This window comes from Zalophus californianus, chromosome 4 (assembly GCF_009762305.2).
Source record: "Zalophus californianus isolate mZalCal1 chromosome 4, mZalCal1.pri.v2, whole genome shotgun sequence".
Classification (NCBI taxonomy): Eukaryota; Metazoa; Chordata; class Mammalia; order Carnivora; family Otariidae; genus Zalophus; species Zalophus californianus.
In genome coordinates, this window is record NC_045598.1 from 53,283,635 (window position 1) to 53,307,658 (window position 24,024).

Consider the following 24,024-nt stretch of genomic DNA (forward strand, 5'->3'; position numbering starts at 1 on the left):
TGGGATCATAGTATCTTCTAGCAGTTTGTAGTAACAATATCTTTAATAAAGATAGAATATATTTTTTCTGTCTTACTTCTGATCTGTATTTTTCCAACATACTATTTGCTCTAAAAAATTATGTTCATAAAAATTTTCCATTTTCCGGGGCACCTGGGTGGCTCAGTCGGTTAAGTGGCTGCCTTTGGCTCAGGTCATGATCCCAGGGCCCCACGTTGGGCTCCCAGCTCAGCGGGGAGTGTGCTTCTCCCTCTCCTCCCTGTTCATGCTCTATCTCTGTCTCTCTCTCTCAAATAAATAAATAAAATCTTTAATTAAAAAAAATTTCCAGGGCGCCTGGGTGGCTCAGTTGGTTGGGCGACTGCCTTTGGCTCAGGTCATGATCCTGGAGTCCCAGGATCGAGTCCCGCATCAGGCTCCCTGCTCAGCAGGGAGTCTGCTTCTCCCTCTGACCCTCCCCCCCTCATGCTCTCTCTCTCTATCTCATTCTCTCTCTCAAATAAATAAATAAAAATCTAAAAAAAAAAATTTCCATTTTCTTATAGTCAAGTATGTTGACTGTTGTCGGGTTTTTGTTTATTGTTTGTTTGCATTGTGGTTTCCTTTGTGATTCTTTAGGAAGTCATCCTCTCTCCTTAGGTTAGACAAATGAATACAACGAATATTTGTTGAGGACCAAATTATGTGCCAGGCACTACTCTGCACTGTAAATATGGCAGTGAAACAAGACAGGGAGGTTACCTAGTTGGAGAAGATAGCTGAAAACAAGCAAATGAGTCAATAATTAGAATAATGTCAGACAGTGATATATATTAAGGGGGGAAAAAGATTTAAGAGACTGAATGAGGGAGGATGACATAAATGTTTATTCTTCATTACTCTGGGTTTTATACAGCTCAATGCTTTAAATATCCAATATTTAAACCACTGAATTTTTAATGGATGCTCCAAAATGTTTGAAGTGCTATTTTTTTTAAATCAAGACTGTCATTTATATTGAAAATATAGTATTCAATAAATGTTCTTTATTTAACAATCCCTTTCCCTTATCCCACCCTCCAAAGAAAATTGAAAAGTAATATAAAATGTTAGGTCTTTTACCTCTAAACTAAACTTAGACAGTAACTGGACAATTACCTATGTGGCCTCTAATCCATTGATTTAGTCTCCTTCACTTGTAGGTTATATGATAATTGTGTACTTAACTTTATAAGAAACAGATCAATGGCTTTCCAAAGGAGCAGTCTCTTACTATATGCCCACCAGTGATATATAAAATTTTCAGTGGCTCCATATCTTTTGTTTACTCTTTTTTTAATTTTATTTTATTATGTTATGTTAGTCACCATACATTATATCGTTAGTTTTTGATGTAGTGTTCCATGATTCATTGTTTGCGAATAACACCCAGTGCTCCATTCAATATGTGCCCTCCTTAACACCCATCACCGGGCTAATCCATCCCCCCACCCCCCTCCCCTCTAGAACCCTCAGTTTGTTTCTCAGAGTCCATAGTCTCTCATGGTTTATCTCCCCTTCCAATTCCCCCCTCCCTCATTTTTCCCTTCCTACTATCTTTTTTTTTTTAAACATATAATGTATTATTTCTTTCAGAGGTACTGGTCTATGATTCATCAGTCTTACACAATTTACAGCACTCACCATAGCACATACCCTCCCCAATGTCTATCACCCAACCACCCAATCCCTCCCACCCCCCACCACTCCAGCAACCCTCAGTTTGTTGCCTGAGATTAAGAATTCCTCATATCAGTGAGATCATATGATACTTGTCTTTCTCTGATTGACATTTCGCTTAGCATAATATCCTCTAGTTCCATCCACATTGTTGCAAATAGCAAGATTTTGTGTTTTTTGATGGCTGCATAATATTCCATTGTGTGTGTATATATATATATATATATATATATATATATATATATACACCACATCTTCTTTATCCATTCATCTGTCAATGGATATCTTGGCTCTTTCCAAAGTTTGGCTATTGTGGACATTGCTGCTATAAACATTGGGGCACATGTACCCCTTCGGATCACTGTGTTTGTATCTTTGGGGTAAATACCCAGTAGTCCAATTGCTGGGTCATAGGGTAGCTCTATTTTCAACTTTTGGGGGAACCTCCATACTGTTTTCCAGAGTGGCTACACCAGCTTGCATTCCCACCAACAGTGTGGGAGGGTTCCCCTTTCTCCACATCCTCGCCAACATCTGTCATTTCCTGAATTGTAAATTTTAGCCATTCTGACTGGTGTGAGGTGGTATCTCATTGAGGTCTTGGATTTCCCTGATGCCGAGTGATGTTGTGCACTTTTCCATGTGTCTGTTGACCATTTGGATGTCTTCTTTGGAAAAATGTCTGTTCGTGTCTTCTGCCCATTTCTTGATCGGATTATTTGTTCTTTGGGTGTTGAGTTTGATTAAGTTCTTTATAGATTTTGGATACTAGCCCTTTAGCTGAAATGTCATTTGCACATATCTTCTCCCATTCTTTTGGTTGTCTTTTGGTTTTGTTGACTGTCAGTGGCTCCATATCTTCACCATACTTAGTATTACCAGTCTTTTTGTAATTCTAGCAATTCCAGTGGACTTGAAATGATAGTTTGTGTTGTCCCAATGAATAATGAATGATGATGAGAATTTTTCATGTGCTTCTTTACCATGTGAATGAGTATCTTCTATTTTTGAAGTGTCTAGTCATTTCCCCTTTTTTAAAATCAGTATTTTATCTTCTTATTATATCACTTTAAGAATGAATTATATTCTGGATATATGTCTTTTATTGTTGATATGTTTTATAGATAGTAATGTGAAGAGTGTGCTTTTTTGTTTTAATAAATTGAGTGCATTTCAAACAACAAAAGTCTTAATTTTTATTATCCTATTTGTCAATCAATTTTTAAAAGCTTTTGATGTATGCTTTTTGTGTCACATTTAGGAAATCCTTGCCTAATCCAGGCTCACTCATTTTCTTCTAGGAATTTCATATCTTTAGTTCTCACTTTAAGTTCTATAATTCACTTCACATTTAAAAAATTTTGGTATAATCTCTGATTTTTTAGTACATGGATAACCAATGTTCCAATAAAATTTATTAAAAAGAAAAAAAAAAGAATTAGTCTCCTTCTAAGGTGGGGAAATTATTACACTTAAAGGAAAGAAATCCTTTCCCATTGCCTAGTACCATGAAAACAGTAGGCCATCAATAATACTGATAATGACAGACTGAAAGTAAGAAGAAAGAGTCTGGTTAAATGTAATGGGGAAGCAAAAGGAATGTATATAATTTTTTGCCTAGAAGGAATCATGCATGACATATAGTAAAAGTTCAGTAGATATTTGCTAAAAGTATAATTCAGAGAAAGAAAAAAGATGAAAGCAATTGAATCACATATGTATAATTGTGAATGCCCACTTTAAAACCTTTCTGGACTAAAATTCCTGAGGGAATACTGTCCAGAACTTTGGTGCTTCTATCATGCATTTGATGAGAGTATCAGTACTGCCCTAAAATTATTGCTTGAGGTACACCTTGATGTTGATTTGGAGAACTTCCTCAGCTCACTCCTGTTAAGACATGAGGTTCATCTTCCTTAGAGACTTCAACTCTCTTAAGATATCAACTCTGCCCTTAGCCCAACTGTCCCATAGCTGAGTAATAAAGGTGATGCTGGAGTAATACAGATCTAAGTTTGAATTTCAGCGCAGCTCTGCCACTTAGCAGCTGTATACCCCCCAGGCAAATTCCTAAATTAATCCTCAGCTTCCTCATATGTAAAATTGGAATAAGTAGTATTATTCAATGATTATGAAGATGGAGTAAGAAGGTTATATACAAGGGACGCCTGGGTGGCTCATTCGTTAAACGTCTGCCTTCACCTCAGGTCATGATCCCAGGGTCCTGGGATCGAGCCCGGCATCGGGCTTCTCCTTTCCTGCTCTCCCTGCTTGTGTTCCCTCTCTTGCTGTGTCTCTGTCAAATAAATAAATAAAATCTTAAAAAAAAAAGAAGGTATATACAAACTCACTGTTTCAACTACATTATGGTGCATGGACTGCACTTAATTAGCTAGTCACTAACTGGGGAGCATACATTAGTTTAGGTCCTTCAAGAAGCCAGTAAGACAGATAGATAAGCAAGAGATTTATTGGGGAAATTCCTGTAAAGGGGGAGAAAGCAAGAGAAGGTGAGGGAAGCCTCCAGACCATGTTGCAACTCCAATATCTGTGGAAGAAAAGTAGGGGAACGGGAGGAAGGGATAGAAAGCACATTTCCAAAAAAACCTCAGGGAAGCCACTTGGGAGTCCTCAAGCCAAAGTGACCACCGCTCACTGGAACTGGCCTGCCTTAGTATGCTTGCCATGCTCAGTCATTGGCATGCGAATCCAGTCCCCACACAAACATGATAATGGATGCACAGAGGAAATAGCCAGAACTCTCCATCAGTCATGCTCCCTGCAGGAGGAGATCTGAGCCATGCACTTTCATGGCAGCTACATTCTACCCATAGCACTGCTCAGGTCCACTTCTACAGCATGTTCAGGGAGCAGGACCTCCACAGGTCTGTGGACCTGTCTTTCTGCAGGGAGATTTAGAAAAGACTGTTAATGAGGCAAATTATGGCCAGGTCACTGCCATTGGTCTCATAGCCACAGCTGGTTCATATCCTCTGCCTCTTCTGTCTGCTTTGTTTGTTTGTTTTCTCTTCTGTCCATTCTAAATTCCTCTCTTGCTTAGCTATTATTACTTTGGCAGGTCCTGGTAGCTTACCTGGTGAAGTGACCCAAATCTTCCTTCGCAGAGGGTCTGAGCCCTTTGCAGTCACACCCTTCTCAGGCCAGGCATGCTATAGACTTCCAGTCATAGTTCCAATGGGGCAGCTGAGTGCCAGGAGAGGCCCCTGTGTTCTCCTGGGTTCCACCCATGTTCCTCCCTAGCTGCATGTATAAAAGGAACTCTACCTCCTGCTGATGAGAATGGATTCTCCCTGCCATGAATGGTGACTCTTTTCCCCTGCTGGTCTCTGGAGACAAGGAATCCAAAAGGCCTTGGTGACAGCTATAATTCATAAACCCATAAGACTCTTGTTACATCCCCTGGCCAGGGCCCAGGACCTCTAACACTTGAAGAGACCAGAATGTGGACAAAGCTCCCCAGTGAGTCATTAGGAGTGATGGTAAACGGCACCAGTCCTGCTCTGATTCCTTGGTCCCTAAGTGTGGACACACTGTCTGTCATACAGAGGTCTCTGATTTAAACCATATCCTATAGAAAGACAACCCGGTCTCTCAGAGGGTTGCTTCTGATCTGTCACTTCGGATGTGCCTTTCCAAGGCCTCCCAGCATTCTGTGAGGTCTGCTGCTCTAGATGGTGTCGCGTGTGATACGTATGACCGGAGGACCACATGATCAAAGGCCCTCTCTTGTTTTTAGATTTTATGTACCTTTGTCGTCTACACAATTGCCCCTTGGGACACCATGAGCTGTTAACCCTCTCTGTAATTCCTGCAGATCAAGCCCCTGTGGCTGCCCCTCTGTCTCTACAGGTTATTATGGTATTGTGGCCTCATGGCTTCTGGTAGTTGAGCACTTCTGATTGGTCTCTGTTCTTTAGGAGCCCATCATGCCCATGACTATTAAGAAGCCCAGCTCTGGGACACAGTCTCCTACTTTAAGCCCAGACCTTCAGAAGTGACTTCTTAGTGACACTGATACCTCTCTCTCTAGTACATTCCTAATGGTCTTGGGGAATGGTGTGTCCTTTGGGCCTCCCATAAAACATGGGAGCTCTCATGGGGCTTCTAGCCTTACATACCATTTCCACTCTACTACATGCCCCTTCCCTCAACTTCTTAATCCTTCCTCTTCCTTCTGCCAGGGCAACTCGGGCCTCTCCACTTCACCCAGGTTCGGCCATCACTTGTTCCAGGCTTCTAACAGCCACCCCATGTATTCCACGGTGAGTTTGCCTCATCCTCTCAGGTCCTTGCTAGGGCGTTAAACGCTGTATCTTGAAGAAAGACCCATAGGTCTGAGCTCCAGATACTAATACTTCTCTTGGGCAAAGTTACTTACCACTTATATAACTGATTGCATTTCTCCTGTTGATTGTCAGGAAGCTCAGAATCAAATTTTAGTCATACATGTTTGGTTTTTTTTATGATTTATTTATTTATTTGAGAGAGAGAACACACATGGAGCAGGGGGAGGGGCAGAGGGGGAGACAGAGAGAATCTCAAGCAGACTCTGGGCTCAGTGTGGAGCTAGATGCAGGGCTCATCATGACCTGAGCCAAAACCAAGAGTTGGACGTCTAACCAGGTAAGCCACCCAGGTGCCCCTAGTCATACATGTTTTATATACAGGAATTATATGCCTTATGTACCATCTTTGAAACAGCTTCACCTTTCTTCTCACTTCATACTGACTCTTTCAATTGCATTTATTCAACACACTATCTGCCCAGCACTGTGCTAAGTACATATATATTATCTCATTCGATCTTGGCCTCCCCTACTGCGGGATCTTGGGCAAGGTACCAAATTTCTATAAGATTTTATTTCTTCACTTGTAAGTGAGGAAAATCACAATGTCCACTTGATAGGGTTATCATGAGGATGAATAATCATAGTTAATATCATTAGTTATTAGAAGACACTCTAAAAGTTTTTTACTAAAAAAGTTCAAATATCTGATATAAGACATCAATGTAGTAATTTCTGAAAGATGAACACCCGTTTATTATAAAAGCACTCACTATACAGAGCAGAGTATTACTAATCTTATTTATTATAGCTTAATCTAACTGAAGGTGTTTGTGGTTCATGTAATTAACAGCACCATAACAGAATCAATAAAACTGTTATAATGAGTGTTCATACAGAAGTGTTCATTAATGGGGTATACATTTATAAAATATTATATATACGTAGGATAAATGAGATGATGGCCCCGTTGGAAGGCAGTGAACCCAAGGATTCTTTACTTCAAAATCTATTCAATTTTACAGGAATATCAGATTGCTTTGGACTGACTTACCAGCTCTAATAATGAGGCTTATTCTACCCCAGGGATTTAGTATATTGCATTAATAATGAAAACACTATTCTGGCAGCCAAGCTTAGAGCCTGGAAAGTCCACTGGACCAGAAAGCATGGGACCTGAATGCTCAGTGAGCTCTGTAACCAACCAAGGAAACAGGCAGTCTGTTTAACCTCTCTAAGCTCGTACTTCTCCTGGGTTAGAACACATGATTTTATGACGTCTGTAAGCATCAAAATTCTGTGCATCTTTATTTTTTTACCTCATAGTATTCATGTAAAAGTGATTGGCCAATAAATCATATTTGCATTTGGAGTGGAAAGCCTAAATTACATGCCTAAGAGCAATAGGAAAATAAGTTATAGCTTAACAAGAATTAGATTTTATTTCTCCCCACGTTCTAATTTTCTGTTATTCTGGCAGGAGAGTAATATCTAGGACTCATAGATTCTCAGAGGTCTGTGGCACCCAACAATTCAGCTCAATTCAACGACATTTATTCAGTACCAGTATATGCCATGCACATATTAAATTCTTAAGTTTCTGAGAATATGATGCAAGATACATACGATCAGTACCAATCAACTGACAACTATGTGTATAGGACCCTCAGCCCTTAGTAAGGGTGGTCCTCAGAGACTGTGGTATATAGAAGAAGGGCAAAACAGCCTTCTGAAAAATAAATGATCAAGTGACAAATGGCTGACACAGAAGGGAAATGGCATAAGATTTCAGAGACAGGAAACATCCCTGAAAATCCAGGTAGACTTCCTGGAGGGGGAGATATGAGTTGAAACTTGAAGGATACCAAAAAACAAAGAGGTGGGAAAGTGGTAAGCCTATTTACATGGTATTCATATCCTTCCCAGAATTTTTAGGATTAGGTTTATTTTTAGGTGTGAAATATATGTGTGTGTTGTCTTTACCCAGTTTTAGGTACCACGACATCAGAAACCACACATAATATGTATATGATTCAGCACAACAGATATTTACAGGGTGCCTACTGTATGTCAAGTACTGTACCGGGTAAGCTTTGGAGGGGAGGGAAAGGTAAAGAAGGAAAGAGAAAGAAATCAGAGATATAACTCGGAATATAACTCGGATATAACTCAGTGGAGTCCTCTTTGCCTCTCAAAGATCTGGGTAAACTTGGTTTGAACCCCCAATCTTTAACCTGTGGAAGTCTACAGCCCTTTCTAGAGCTGGATGACATCCAAAGGGACACTTCCACCTTCTCACATCTAATCTGTTCTGCACAATGTTGAAATGAAACTCTGCCCCTTCCCGGTTTTCCCTTCAGAGGCACTCACACAAAGGTGCCTGGCTTTAATGGTCATTGCTAGAGATGTAGGGAATGAGAGGGAGGAATCACCAGTCGGCTAGGCAGCCAGCTGCACTCTCCTTTTTCCCTCTGCCCTCCTTCCTCTCCTTCCCTCACGTTCTCCATCCCAGATCGCCCCCAAGAATTGCACATTCTCCCTGTCGTACCCACAGCAATTGGCCCCTCCTGTAACATCCGGGTCCTCAGGTCCCAACATTCCGCCTCAAGCTCTCCAACTGATTTGGCGCCAACACAGCAACTTTCCTGTTTCCTCCCCCAAACTCGCATGAGTCATGGACCTCCCTGATTGGTCTGGGAGGTCCCCCTTGCGGGAGCTGTATAATTTGCCTAATTTCACAATACTTTCCCCAGATTTTCCCCCAAAATATCATATAGCAGGAATTTGTTTCAATTATAGAAAATTGACATACCTCTAAGGATGCATTGAGTATGTAATCAATTTTCTTGAGATGGCTGGAGATGTCCATTCGTGTTACACCGAGGAGGAGCCAGAAAGGAATAACCCAGGGGCCAGCCATCTACTGCTGTTCTCACAATCATCTTTTCAGGTGAGATGAGGTGATTTGCCAAAGGTCACACCACTTCAAAGCAGGCACTAGAATCTTAACGCAGGAATATCTGGCTTCAAAGCTCCTGCTCTTTGCACTACACCACATCTCTAAAATAATAATGCTCCTTTAGGGATGTTCAAATTCTCATTATTAAAAAGACGGGCAGTTATTTGATAGGATACAAACAAAAGACCATCCGAATGTTAGAGTCCTGGAATTGTAGAAAGAAAATTGACTCTATGATCTTGAACAAGTGGTTTCACCTTTCTGAGCTTCGGGTTACTCATTTGTACACACAGTTTTACAGAGTTGACATCAACACTAAATTAAATTATATGTATACCTATTTAATATATATCTAAATCAAACACAGTCTGTCAAGAAGGGTCAGTAGAACTCCTGCTTCCTTTTACAGAATGTAAAATGGGAGTTGACAGGTCTGACAGTCCATTTAGTTGGGCAGGTGTTTTTAATTGGGTTAACACATTACATTATTTGGGAGGGGCATTAGCTGACTTATACATGAGGAGATTAATCATTAATTCAACATCACCCAGAAGCAAACACAGTCCTTGGAGGTAAGTTGACACTGCCATCAACTTCATAGGAAGCCCTCCTCCACAATAACTATGACTGTCTCCTAAACAAGGTGTTTTCAGATTGTTGCTATCAGCCCAGGTAGGAGGTAAGAGGCTTTAAGGTATGAGCATTATAAAATGTGGGGAAGTTTTGAAGGTTGGTTGGGGAGATGGATCCACTCTTCCCAGTCACTCAACTACACCAAGTCCTACTGGCTCATGTTTCTAGGAGCACAGTCTTGGCTGTGAATCAGAACTGGGTCTTAGCTCTGCCTATTCCTAGTCGTGAGACTTTGAGTTTTAAATCTGTTTTCTCATCATAAAATGGGGATGATGATATTTTCTGTCTTCTAAGGTTGTTGTGAAGACTAAGGGACATAATGAATTTAAAGCACTTAGTACAGTATCTGGCACATTGTAAGCCCTAAAAAAGTTGGTTACTATTTTATTAGCAGGGATCAGGGCCTTGAAGTCCTAAGATGCAGGGCAGTAGAAGAGGAAAGGAAAGGCTCCCTGTTGCTGGAGGATCAAGTTCAATGTCACAGTAGAGCATACAAAGTCTGTCATCATCTGGGCCCCAAACCTCTGCTTTACCCTTTGGTTACCTGTACACACTCTGCAAAAACCTCCTTAGCTCCCTGAGGCAAGCAGGATCCATCCTTTGGTTTCACAGAGTACTTCGCATATATTTTTGTACTTTTTCTTATCGCATCTTATTCCCACTATTCGTTTGTCTATCTATCTCCACTCTACCCAACCACATCCCAGGCTATGAATTTATGGACTCTAGGACCATATATCACCTTTGTATTTGCATCCATTCTGTAAGTCTTGGATGGATGGATGGATGGATGGATGGATGGATGGATGGATGGATAGATGGATGGATAAGGAACATGGGACAACATAGTGACTTGGTCAAGGGATTAAGACCAGGTGCCCTGGATACAGGGTAAGAGAGTCCTTGTTTGCTCCATAGATTTTCTTAAGCCCAGGTCTGAGCACAAGTGTAGAGGACATGACATTTGCAGAATCATTTGCCTGATGGGGGTGGTTGGGCAATCTGTGTGTGTCTTTTAGGGAAGCAAGACTGGCTGGTGGCTCCTGGCAGGGCCAATATCAAGCAGAACACTTTAGCAACCAGGGAGCCAAGGCAAGATGATTCCTCTAAGTTCTCCTGCCATCTTCAAGGTTAGTATGTTAAGCAGTTAGGAGCAACGAGCCCTTCCAGGTGTGGTCAGCTGCCAGTGGGGCAAATAGTTGGCAAGGACCATCGTCCCTGTGATTATGTTCACTGTAAACAATGATGCAAGATCTAAAGATAGAAAGTGGGTATGAGATGTGGTTCCCACAGAGGACAGACCATCTGAGGATAACATTTCAAAGTACCTGGAATATAAAATATTTTAGAACATAAGGCAATATAGAGGGAGATTATACATCTTGACTTTTCAGGAATCATCCTATTTTCACTTTATTTTTTTCTTGTTGTTAAAGGCAACTGAAAATGATATTTATTGATTGATCACTTATTATGTACTTCACACTTGTTTTAAAAAAAGTGATGTGCTGGTGTCAGCTCTCACTGGCACATGAGAACAGATTGTGTGCATGTCTCCTCAACTCCATGTTAGATGATTTCACACTAGTGCCTTAAAATCAGTCACTGCAATAGTTACACCATGGAAATTGGCAAACACTACAAATCAGGGCTTCCCACTTCCACATTCTCTGAGAGCTGTTTGTTACACATTTACCGGCACACCACTGGTTTACAATGAAAGAACCCAATTAATTCTAACATTCCCATTTTACAGAGTAGAAAATTAAATTTAGACAGGGTAAATAACAACTTACTACAAACTTTGTGGTAGCAGAGGCAGGATTCAAATTCACACCATCTGCCTCCAAAGTTGATGAACTTAATCATGATGGAGAGAACACTTCCTAATTCATTTTATGAGACCAGCATCACCCTGATACAAAAGGCAAATAAAGACATTACAAGGAAAGAAAATTACAGGTCAATAACGCCTATGGATGCAAAAATCTTCAACAAAATACTTGGAAATCAAATCCAACAGCATATTAAAAGGTTTATGGACACCATGACCAGGTGGGATTTATCTCAGGAATGCAAGAGTAGTTCAACATAAGAAAATCAATGTAATAAACTACATTAAAGAACAAAGGTAAAAAAAAAACAAGAACAAAAACAAAAAACCATGATCATCTCAGTTGTCGCAAAAAAAAAGGCATTTGACAACATCCAACACTCTTTCATTATAAAAACACCCAGAAAACTCGGAGTAAAAGGGAACTTTTCTAACATAATGAAGGGCATTTATGAAAAACCCACAGTAATAAAAGACTGAAAGCTTTCCCCCCTAAGAATTGATAAAGCAGTGGCAGGGTTTGAGAGGATTGACTCCAATTTTGAAAAAAGCTCTTTGGATAAAATGCTATCAAATAGCATCACGTGCTAAAGAGAAATCGTTCATCAAATGAAGAGTTGATTGATGCAGCAAACTTCATTGTTGTCTTATTTTAAGAAATTGTCCCTGCCACCCACCCTTCAGCAACCACCACCTTGATCAGTCAATAAGCATCAACATCAAGACATGACCCCTTATCAGCAAAAAGATTACAACTCACTGAAAGTTCAGGTGATGGTTAGCATTTTTTAGCAAAAAAGTATTTTCTTAATTTAGGTATATACTACCTAAAAACACATAGGTGTTTTTAGGTAAGTTTTTTTAAGATTTTATTTATTTTTCAGAGAGAGAGAGACGGAGAGAGAGAGAGAGAGAGCATCACAGAGGGAGAGGCAGGCTTCCCACTGAGCAGGGAGCCCAACGTGGGGCTCGATCCCAGGACCCTGGGATCATGACCTGAGCTGAAGGAAGACACTTAACCGACTGAGCCACCCAGGTGCCCCTACATCGGTATTTTTTAAACATGCTATTGCACACTTAATAGATTACAGTATAGTGTAAACATAACTTTTATATGCACTGGGAAACCAAAAAATTCATTTGACTTGCTTTATTGTGATATTCGCTTTATTGCAGTGGTATGAAACCAAACCCACAATATTTCTAAGGTACAGCTATAAATGGTAAGACATCCATCCTCATGGATTGGAAGACTTAATATTGTTAAGATGGCGATACTCCCCAAAGTGATTTAGAGATTCAACACAATCTCTATCAAAATTCCAACAGCTTTTTTTGCAGAAATGGAAAAACCTATTCTCAAATTCGTATGGGATTGCAAGGGGCCCAGAATACATAAAACAATCTTTAAAAAGTTCAAAGTTGGAGGACTCACACCTCCTGATTTCAAAACTTACTGCAAAGCTGCAGTAATCAAAACAGTGTGATATTGGCATAAGGATAGACATATAGACCAATGGAATAGAATTGAGAATACAGATATAAACCCATACATTTATGGCCAATTGATTTTCCACAGAGGCATCAAGTTCATTCAATGAGGGAAAGATTAGTCTTTTTAGCAGAAAATATTGGCACAACTGGATTTCCACATGCAAAAGAATGAAGTTGGACCCCTACTTCACATCATATATGAAAATTAGCTCAAAATGGAACCACAGAACTCTTAGAAGAAAATATAGGAGTAAATCTTGGTGATCCTAGATTTGGCAATGGATTCTTAAATATGACACCAAAAGTATGAGCAACAAAAGAAAAAAAAATAGATAAATTAAACTTCATCAAAATTAAAAACTTCTGCGCATCAAAGGATATTATTAAGAAAGTGAAAAGAGGCAGCCCAACTGTCTTGGCTTGGGCAGCAGACACCACCACAGGGCCCAGCTAAGCATCTGGGGCATGTGGTGCTCTCCCCAATCTGGTTCCTCTACAGCCTGCCCAGCTAGCCAGTACTGGGCCCCAGCCATCACCTTTAAAAGCCTGAATATCAAGTACCCACTGTGGCTCATCAACAAGGAGAACACAAGCCATAATACCCAGTGGTTCTGCTTCATCCTGCTCTGGCCTCATCACATTCTAGGCTTCCCCATTGGCCAGCATATCTACCTGTTGATTCAAATCCACCAAAACCTAGTCATTTGCCCTTATATACTCATCTCTGGCCACAACCACAAGGGCTTAGTGGATTTGGTCATCAAGGTTTTCTTCAAAGGCATCCATCCCAAGTTTTCCACTAGAGGGAAAGTTGTCCCAGTACCTGGAAAACAAGAAGGTTAGAGACATCATTGAGTGAATTCCAAGGCTCAAATGGGCTGCTAGTCCATCCGGGCAAAGGGAAGTTTGCCACCTGTCCAGACAAGAAATCCAACCCTGTCATCAAGATGGTGAAGTCTGTTAGTGTGACCATGGGAGGAACGGCCATCATTCAGATGCTGGTGACCCATGACATCATGAAGGACCTGGATGAGCACCCCATGTGCCAACTGCTCTTTGCCAGTTGGACCAAGAAGGACAGCCTGCTGCAGCCAAAGCTAGAGGAACTAAGGAAAGAACATTCCACTTGCTTCAAGCTCTGGTACATGGTGGAAAGAACCCCTGAAGCCTTGGACTACAGCTCGGGCTTCGTGAATAAGAGATGATCTGGGACCAGCTGCCACCACCGAAAGTGTCACCACTGCGGCTCCTGCCCTGAGCCAGTATGCCTGCCTGTCCAACCTGGACCCCGTGGGCCACCCAAAGAGTGCTGCTTCACCTTCTGTTGGCCAGGCCCTGGCAGCATGCAGAGCCGAGACATCACCACGCCCTGTCTGTATTCAGTACTGCCCACAATCATTCTTTAACACTGTGGTGCAAGCTCAGCCTGGCCTACTCATGCCCTGGGTGGTTGCCCAGCTGGCCTGACCCGAGGGGCCCCCCTAGGGAGCAGAGTTCTGTTTCAGATGGGCCACAGCTGGCCACCTTCAGGACAAGTTCCTACCTGGCTCTCACTCAGCCCTGTCCCTGTCCTCATGACTCCTTGTCCCTCCTTCTGTCCTCCTTTCCCTCTGCCTTATACACATCCTACAGGGCTGAGGCTGCCAGCACCTCGCTCCACCCACCTCTCCCTTCAGTGGACCACAGTCTGGAAATAAACATAAAGGTACAGGCAGCCCAGAGCTGCAGGGGCCAGGGGCCACCCCAGCCATAGTCCTGGGCCTTTGCCTGCCACCCCTCACCATCTGACTCAGAGCTACAGCTAGACTTCAGCAGCACCTGACACTACATGAGGCCCATAACAACAAAACTTCCAGGGCTTGGGGGTGTGATTAGAGGGAGGGATGCTGAGGGTGAAAGGCTGCCTCCCATCCCAGGCCCCAGTCAGGCCCCAGCCAGCCAGGAGTTTGGCTCTCTGAAGTGGGAAGAGGGTGCTGGCTGAGGGCTCTGAGGGCTGGCACGTGGGCCATCTTGAAACCACAGCATTTTCCCCTAACACACCCAAACATCCAGGCAACATGGGAGTTCCAAACTGTCAGCTTGGCAGAGTCCTGTTTACCACAAAAAAAAAGGGAATTTGGACAGGGGAGGGGGAACCTGGGCTCCTGGTTGGGACCACCAACCCTAATGGCAGAGTTCTACCCCCTCCTCTTGCTTGGCCCCCAGTGTGGGGGAGATTTGGGGCAGTGCCTCTTGTCTGAGAGACGTTCTCTGTGGGTTCCACATTGCCTTTAGACAATAGCTGTTAGCCTTTTATGTATCAGCTTTGTCAGAAGATTTTTTATAAGCAGAATAAGAAGTTGAAGTAAAATTTTGCTAATATTTTAAAAAAAAGGGAAAAGACAACCCACAGAATGGGAAAAAATACTTGCGAATCATGTATCCGATAAGGGTTTACTATCCAAAATATGTAAGAATACCTATAGCTCAGCCTAAAACAAACAATTAAAAAATGAGTAAAGTACTTGAATAGACATTTATCCAAAGAAGATAAACAAATGGCCAGTAAGTGCTTTAAAAATGTTCAATATCATTAGTCATTAGGAAATACAACTCAAAACCACAGAGAGATACCGCTTCGTACCTACAAGGATGGCTATAAAAAGAAAATGGAAATAACAAGTGTTGGCAAGGATATGGAGAGATTGGAACCCTCATCCCCTGCTGGTGGGAATGTAAAACGGTGCTGTCCCTGTGGAAAATAGTTTGGCAGTTCCTCAAAAAGTTAAACATAGAATTACCCTATGACTGAGCAATTCCACTCCTGGTATATACTCAAAAGAATTGAAAAGGACTCAAACAGGCATTTGTAAGCCAGTGTTCATTGCAGCTTTATTCACAATAGCCAGAAGGTAGAAACAATCCAAGTGTCCATCTACAGATGAATGGATAAACAAAATGTGGTTAGATACATACAATGGGATACTCAGCCATAAAAAGGAATGAAGTTCTGATACATGGTTACAATGTGGACAAACCCCCGAAAGAAGTCAGACACAAAGGGACACATATTGTATGAAATATAGGAATATATGCAATACCTAGAATAGGCAAATTCATAGAGACAGAAAGTGCATTGGTGTTTATCAGGGGCTGGAGGACAGGGGAATAGGAAATTTGGGCTTGATGGGTACAAAGTTTCTGTTTGGGGTGAAGGAAAAGTTTTGGAAATAGATCATGGTGGTTACACAACATTTTCAATAACTAATGCCACTGACTTGTACACTTAAAAAATGGTTAAAATGGCATCTTTTGTGTTATATATTTTTCACCACAATAAAAAAAAACTAAACTGTTCTTGTCAACCCTCCACTGAATTTTCCAGCATCTTCCTACCCCCCTCCGTTGAGCCCAGTGACCTAATGTTGCCTACTTCTCTCCCAATTGCTTGAAGCCTTTTTCCTCCATGTTGAATACTTGGCAACACCTGTGGAGAAGCATGCACCAACCAGCACTCTGTGCTGGCCAACCACCACCGCCCTGAGAGAAACTGCTGATGTAGAATATAGGGCATTAGGGAAAGAACTTTAAAAGGAGTACAAAAATATGTTGGTATTGTAAAGCTGTATGTATAAAAAGTACACTGAATAAAAGTTCTAGAAAGCACAGGTAAACCACATTTGATAGCTTCTGCAGGGAGATGAGCTTTTTCCTGGATCACGTCCCTCAGTGGTTTGGAGAACAAAGCTGTGGCATCTAAACCTCCTGAGGCAGATCGTCCCCCAAGTAGTAGGCCACAAAGACTGGATCTCTTTAAAAGATTTAGACCAGCCCTTATTGTGCTAATCCTTTAATGCCCTCTGTACTTATATTCTCTTGTTTTGTTTTTGCTAAGTTTGGCAAAATGTCTGCTTGACTACTTGGCCCTTTCACAGCTATCTTGAAGCTTCAGGGTATTCTTCTGTGGGCCAGAACTTTGTTTTATAAAAGTGAGAGCTTGGAACATAACAGATCCCTTGTCTCTGTTCTACGCCACAAGTCTCCCATCAGGTCAAGGGAAAGGGGGAACTCCAGTTGATTTTTTGCTTTAGAGGTCTAGATGCATCTTTTATGTACATTTGTAAAAAGTCAGGTTTTTAAATCTACTGAGTATAAAATCATGTACAATGGTGGTTAAGAGTTGAGGCACTGGAGTCCTCAGATGTTCAACACTGGCTCTTCCCCTACTGTGTGCCTTGGACAACTATGCCTTCCACCCCTGTGAGCAGTGATTTTCTCATCTGCCCAGTGGAGGGTAATGACACCTACCTCAGAGAATTATGGTGAGGTCTACATGAAGGAAGGTCTGAGCGGTAACCTCACACAAGCTGCCAATACAGACTCGGTGCTCAAAAGGGTTAACTCCTCAGTTTATTTGTTGTAGAACATCCATGGAAGCCCACAGGCCTCCTCCATGAAATTTTCCCCAATGAACAGGCCCCAATCTCTCCTTTCTCTACATTCCAAAAACACTTGATGAAAATACAATCGATGCTGTAGCCATGTACCCAAACTTTGGTCTAAATCGGTCGCCTGGGTGGCTCAGTCATTGAGCGTCTGCTTTCGGCTCAGGTCATGGTCTCGGGGTCCTGGGATCGAGCCCCCGCATTGGGCTTCCTGCTCCGTGGGAAGCCTGCCTCTCCCTCTCCCACTCGCCCTGCTCGTGATCTCTCTCTCTCTCACATGCTCACTCACTCTCTCAAATAAATAAAATCTTAAAAAAATAATAAAAAATTTAAAAAAGAATAAACTCTAAGTCCTCTGAGAGGAGGTAGCTGTGTTCTGCGCTCTTGCCATCCTTAGAACCTGATGAAATGGGCTCTGAAGAAACGCTTGTGAAACTGAAAGACTGAAAAGCAGTCTGGGGCCCTGCAAAAAGCACTGGACTTGTTGCCGTAAGATTTAGGTGCTAGTCCTGGTTTTCATGTGTGCAAGCTTTGCGATACTGGATAAGAAACTTGAGGGCAACTCTGATCATCGGTCTCTGCAGCGTGTAATAGTTGGCCCACTGCCTTAAATGGAATGTCTGTGTCTCCCACCCCCCCGCCACCTAATTCATATGTTGAAATCTTTTTTTTTAAAGATTTTATTTATTTATTTGACAGAGACAGAGACAGCGAGAGAGGGAACAGAAGCAGGGGGAGTAGGAGAGGGAGAAGCAGGCTTCCCACTGAGCAGGGAGCCTGATGCGGGGCTCGATCCCAGGACCCTGGGATCATGACCCGAGCCGAAGGCAGATGCTTAACGACTGAGCCACCCAGGCGCACCTCATATGTTGAAATCTTAACCCCCAATATGAAGGAATCAGAGAGGAGACTTTGGGGAGGTGATTAGGTCACGAGTGTGGAGCCCTGTTTCTGCCATGTGAGCACACGATGAGAAATTAGAAAATCTTTCACATTGCCTTTGGTTTATAAGAAATGAACAAACCAAAAGGAAAAGGACATTGAGCACTTTTATTTCCTTCAAAATCATCACTGGAGAGTCATGCAACACTGTGCTTGGTTAGAATTTTCCCAATTACAGAAGCACAAATACTATTTCTCCCTTATTCTTATACTACGTTCATTCAGTTATCAACTCCTGTTACAACTTCCTCTAAATGTCAGATATCTGCCCATTTCCTTCTAGTGCCATCACACCCACCCTACCTGCAGCTCCTTTATTTATTTATTTATTTAGAGAGAGAGAGGAGAGTGAGAATGAGCAGGGGGAGGGGCAGAAGGAGAGAGAGAATCTCAAGCAGACTCCCCACTGAGCACAGAGCCTAACACGGGCTCCATCTCCCCACCCTGAGATCATGTCCCTGGGATCACGACCTAAGCCGAAAGAAATCAAGAGTCGGACTCTTAACCAACTGAGCTACCCAGACACCCCAAACTACAGCTCCTTTAAAGCAGACCCAGACTGAGCTAGTAAATTCATGGTGTTCATCTTTCTTTAAATCTCTTGATACTTCAGTCCATTTCACATTCTATTACTGCACAGAATGTAAAAAATCTGTGAGGGCAGGGACTGTGCCCTACATTTCCTTATATTGTAGATACAGTAACCATATTTCCTGAACAAAAAAAGTCTAGACACATGTACATTTATAAAGAAAAATAAAAAGAAATCTGAAATTGGACTTTTCTCTCCAAATCTGGGGATATTATTATCTAACAGATGCATTCTAGCAAAATGTATTCTACATTGTACATATAAAATAAATACGGGTTGATTGCTTAGCCTGCTTAGAACAGAGATTATAAACTGATAAAATGAAGCCTATATATGGCTCTTGGTGATTTTTTGTGGTTCTTGTTCAGCACTTTAAAAACAAATAAGTTTCAATTGCTTGCCAACATTTAAAAATTGCTGATTTCAAATAAAAATCAAGCTACTCTTGAAAAATCTGAAGATCTAAGAAGACTGAGTCATTAGAAATCAGCTCGAGATAAAGTCCACCCAAAATGGGGAAATCTAATAAAACTGGAAACCCAAAGGGGGCCATACTTCCAGTGTAATGAGGAACAGGAAAGAAAGTTGCTGCACAGAGGCAACAAGGAAACTTGTGTGTCTCGACCTTGACACCTACACCTACCAAATTATAAATTACCAAAAAATAAATATTTATATATATATTTTAATTTTTAGTTTTATTTTTATACAATGAAAGGATGTCACTTGGTAGAACTGCATCATTCTTGGTAGAACACAGTTCAAGATGTGTTTGTCTAATATAGTTTGAAAAACAGAATATGCCGGGCGCCTGGGTGGCTCACTTGGTTAAGCGACTGCCTTCGGCTCAGGTCATGATCCCGGAGTCCCGGGATCAAGTCCCACATCAGACTCCCTGCTGAGCAGGGAGTCTGCTTCTCCCTCTGACCCTACCCCCTCTTGGGCTCTCCCTCTCTCACTCTCTCTCTCTCAAATAAATAAGTAAAATCTTAAAAAAAAAAAAGAAAAGAAAAACAGAATATTCCAACTGATTAAACACTGATTAATTCTGAGTTGCCATGCAACACTCTATATACATTATAAATATTGGAAGAATTAGAATATGAGACAATGAAAACAAAATTTACATTAACCATAACCTTTTAAAAATTATACCATCTTTTAAACCGTCACTTTTCTTTTATGTGTCAGGAATATAATTCCTACTGCTTTCCTGCTCATTGTAAGCATCAGTTTAATAGCAAACAAGACATTATACCCTCCTGCCAGCTGGATTGCCCCCTCTCGCAGGATGCCCCAGCCCTATGCTGTGCCTTTTTCTATCGCTCCATAAGCAGCCTTGTATTATATATAGTCATTTTGTAAATCTACCTCCTTCATTGGAGTAAAAGTTTCTATATGGCACACTGTGTTTGTAACCCACACAGGGAGTTTTTATTTTTATATTTCCAAACTAATTTCCCCCAACATGGATGAGGAGTAAAACAAGTATTTGTAGCAACTGTAATTGTTGCTTCATTTCAAGTAAAGTAGCAAAAAAATAAAATAAAAACTTAATAGATAACTAATCTTTGATGAGAAATTTACAGAGTACTTGCTTTGTGGCACATACCATGCTACATGCTTATAAATTAGTTCTCAGAATTCTCAAAACAATCAATGAGATATATGGTACTTTATTTACAGAGAGAAAATTGACAATTAGGGATTAAATAGTGCATTCAAATATTTGCTGAGCACCTAACATAGGGCACACTGAACTATCAGTGGGGATATAGCAGAGAATTGACTATCTTTTGTGGAACTTATTTTCCAGTGGAACTCACTAAGATCACATACATACTATATCAGCCTTCTAGATTTATATATAATTTTATGCATATGATAAGCTTGGACAATGTGAGTTCATTTCCGAAATGGGCCCATTTTCAGTACTGACAAAAATTTGAGACTGAAGAGCTGAGACTCAGACCCCCATGACCTCTTCAAGGTAAAAGTAACCCTCAAAGGTCACTCTGCCTTTGCTGGCAGCATCCAACCTGTGCAAATCTGATCTCTAAATTTCTAGTAAACAGAAAATATTCTCAAGAGAAGATTTGTAAATAATAACGGAATCATATAGAAATAAAATACTATGGGATTAAAGAAAGAAAACAGAGTTAAGACCGCACCTGTTTAAGCCAGATATTTTTCTAACTTGCATATAAATCTCAGTGAAGAGCAGTGTGAAGCCACAGTAGAATAGAAGTCAAAGCACAGAAGGGACTTTGGCCTCTTGGCCTCTAAGTGGGATAGGAAAGTCTAGGGGAATGCTGAAACTTCCAGGCACCATCATAATTCATGCTGCAAAGCTGTGGCCCCTAGCTACTAAGCCATTTTGAATTTTATTTACCTCTCTGGAGCTGGACACATGAGGAGCCAGCCGGTTCAAAAATGCAGAAAGAAAAAAGGAGCAGTTTCAGGTCTGAAATTTTCAAATTTGCATCAGACACTTCCTATCAAACACTGAAGTTGCTGGGATAGACTGACAGCCCCTCTCACTGGGCCAGTGCCATTTAATCATTAATCTTCAAGGTTTTCATAACTAATCCCCAGTGATATGGGGAATCTTTGGGGAAAGTTTCATTCAAATAAAACTGAAGTTGAACTCGGAAAGTGAACAGAAAAGAGGTTCTAGAAGCTACCTTCTAATTCTGGGTGGGCAGAAAATTGTCTTTCACTCTAATTTAAAGTAACATAGAGGGGCACCTGGGTGGCTCAGTCGTTAAGCATCTGCCTTTGGCTCAGGTCATGATATCAGGGTCCTGAGATCCAGCCCCACATGGGGCTCCCTGCTCAGCGGGGAGTCTGCTTCTCCTTCTCCCTTTGCCCCTCCCCGCACCTGTGTTCACCCACGTGTGTGTGCACTCTGTCTCTCTAATGAATAAAATCTTTAAAATAAATACATAAATAAATAAAATAACAGAAAAATTTTCTCATCTGCTGCATTATCCAGGAAATCTGAGGCAAAGTCACCAAACTATTTCTAAATGCAATGACTTGCAAACAGAGACTGACTGCAGCTTTGTATCCCTTGAAATCTACTCCAACATACCTCGGGAAGGGAGACCAACACAGCACTCAACATGCGCAACAGTACCTATCTGACATTAGAAACCTTTGAGTGAGACAAGGCAAACATGAACTACAAGTATTAAGGCACGGGGAAAGACTGAGGAAATGAATCTGATTTCTTCTATGGCAACCCAAATGACGAACTGAAGACACTCCAAGCTTACTATATTTATGCTTAAGGCAATTTTAGAAATGAGGTCTTAACCAAAAAGCCTGTACCTGGCCTTCAAAAAAATATTTAATTTTTTGGATGGGCTACAAGAACTAAATTGTCTACACAAAATCTGTACAGCAGGGACCTGTTTTCAGCAGGTAAGCCTATTTAAAAGTAAAAATCTTTCATTTTCATAACATTGTTGTGTTTTGTTTGAAGAAAGTATTTGTCTTTTGATAATTTATATCCATACACATGGGTTCACAACCCAATTCACCCTACTTTTGTAGTTAAAAAAGAAAACAGAAACAAAAACAAAAACAAGGGGGATATTCATTTGGTCCTGAGTAAACAGTTACCCCAGACAGCTGGTAAAAGTAAATACAAATGATCTCTCAATGAATGAATTTCAATCTATGCCTCAAAGAATTTCTACAGATAAAACCCAAGGAATATGAGCTTAGAGTAAAAATCCACAGAACACACAAGTAAACAAGGCAAAGTAAATAAAAGCTAGCAGCAACAGCTGACAAAAATCAGACTTGCAAAATCTTTGGATATGGAATGGCAAGATACTGAATATAAAATAAGAAGGTTTAATATTAATTCACCCAACAAAGATTTTTTTTTTGAATACCTTCGATTTGCCAGGTAATATTCTAAGCTCTGAGGACAAAGCAGCTAACAAAACAAATACCCCGGCTCTTAAGGAGGTTACATTTTAGAGGAGAGAGACTAGTAAAATATGTAGTATGGCAGGGGGTAGGGAAAAAAGCTAGGAGAGAGATACAAAATACTATAGTAGAGGGTATCTCACTGTCCTTAGAACCACGTGAGGATTAGCTTTGGGTATGAGGGATGATCTGAGAGTTCTGGGCTTCTTGACAGAAACAGGGACATAGGCAAAATAGGATTGCAATGCCAGATAGTGGCAGTAAGACCCTTATGGGGGGTGGAGTCTCTTCTCAAGAGCATACAGAGTCCTAGGCGTCCCTCTTCACCCCTGCCAATGTTCACGTGAGGGGTAGGGAAGGAATGATCTTATTTGAAGCCCAGGTTACAAGAGAGATCCCTCTCTTTTCCTGCTGATGGAGGCCTAGAGACCAGAGAACAGATTGGTTTACCTTTGAACCTTTGTTTCAAGAAATGAAAGCTGGTAGATATGAGCAAGAAACAAGAGACTATACAGAATTGCCCAACAGAACTTCTAAGAAAGAAAAAAAGGATAGAAATTAAAAACTCAAGTGCAAAAGGAGATGGGACACAACTGAAGAATTAGTGAACTAGAAGTCAGATCCTAAAAAGCTATCCAAATGCAGACACAGCAAGAGAGGAAACACAAGCAGGGGGAGTGGGAGAGGGAGAAGCAGACTCTCTACTGAGCAGGGAGCCTGATGCGGGGCTCAATTCCAGGACGCTGGGATCCTGACCTGAGCTGAAGGCAGACGCTTAACGACTGAGCCACCCAGGCACCCCAAGGCCATTCTCTTTAAAGCAGAGAAGAGAAAGTTACTCATGACCAGATTTACTAATGATTACTACAGCACACTCTTCAATGTGATGGACATGGTAGTTACTGCTGAATTTAGCTGATTCTCTGCAGTTTCCACTTCAACATTCTTTTGGGATATTTGCTTTGCAAATTTTCCTATATTTTGTTTTTTTTCCCCCAGGAATGATTTTGAGGGTCTATTGAAGGCAGTGCTCTTCAGTAGGTAGAGGTAAGATCCAATTTCATCATGATCTTGGAGGCTCCATAAGTAACTTTATTTACTATGTGAATAAGGTCAGAACCTTCTTAGCATGACATAACAGGTTTTTTGGGTTTTTATTTTGCATTCTGTCACTATTCTCCTTCCCAAGTCTACTCTCA

At 41.2% G+C, this 24,024-nt stretch overlaps 1 pseudogene; it reads left to right on the forward strand.

The window, feature by feature from the left end:
• The first annotated feature begins 8,856 nt into the window (after positions 1–8,856).
• On the forward strand, positions 8,857–14,392 carry LOC113926680 (annotated as a pseudogene).
• The last annotated feature ends 9,632 nt before the right edge of the window (positions 14,393–24,024 follow it).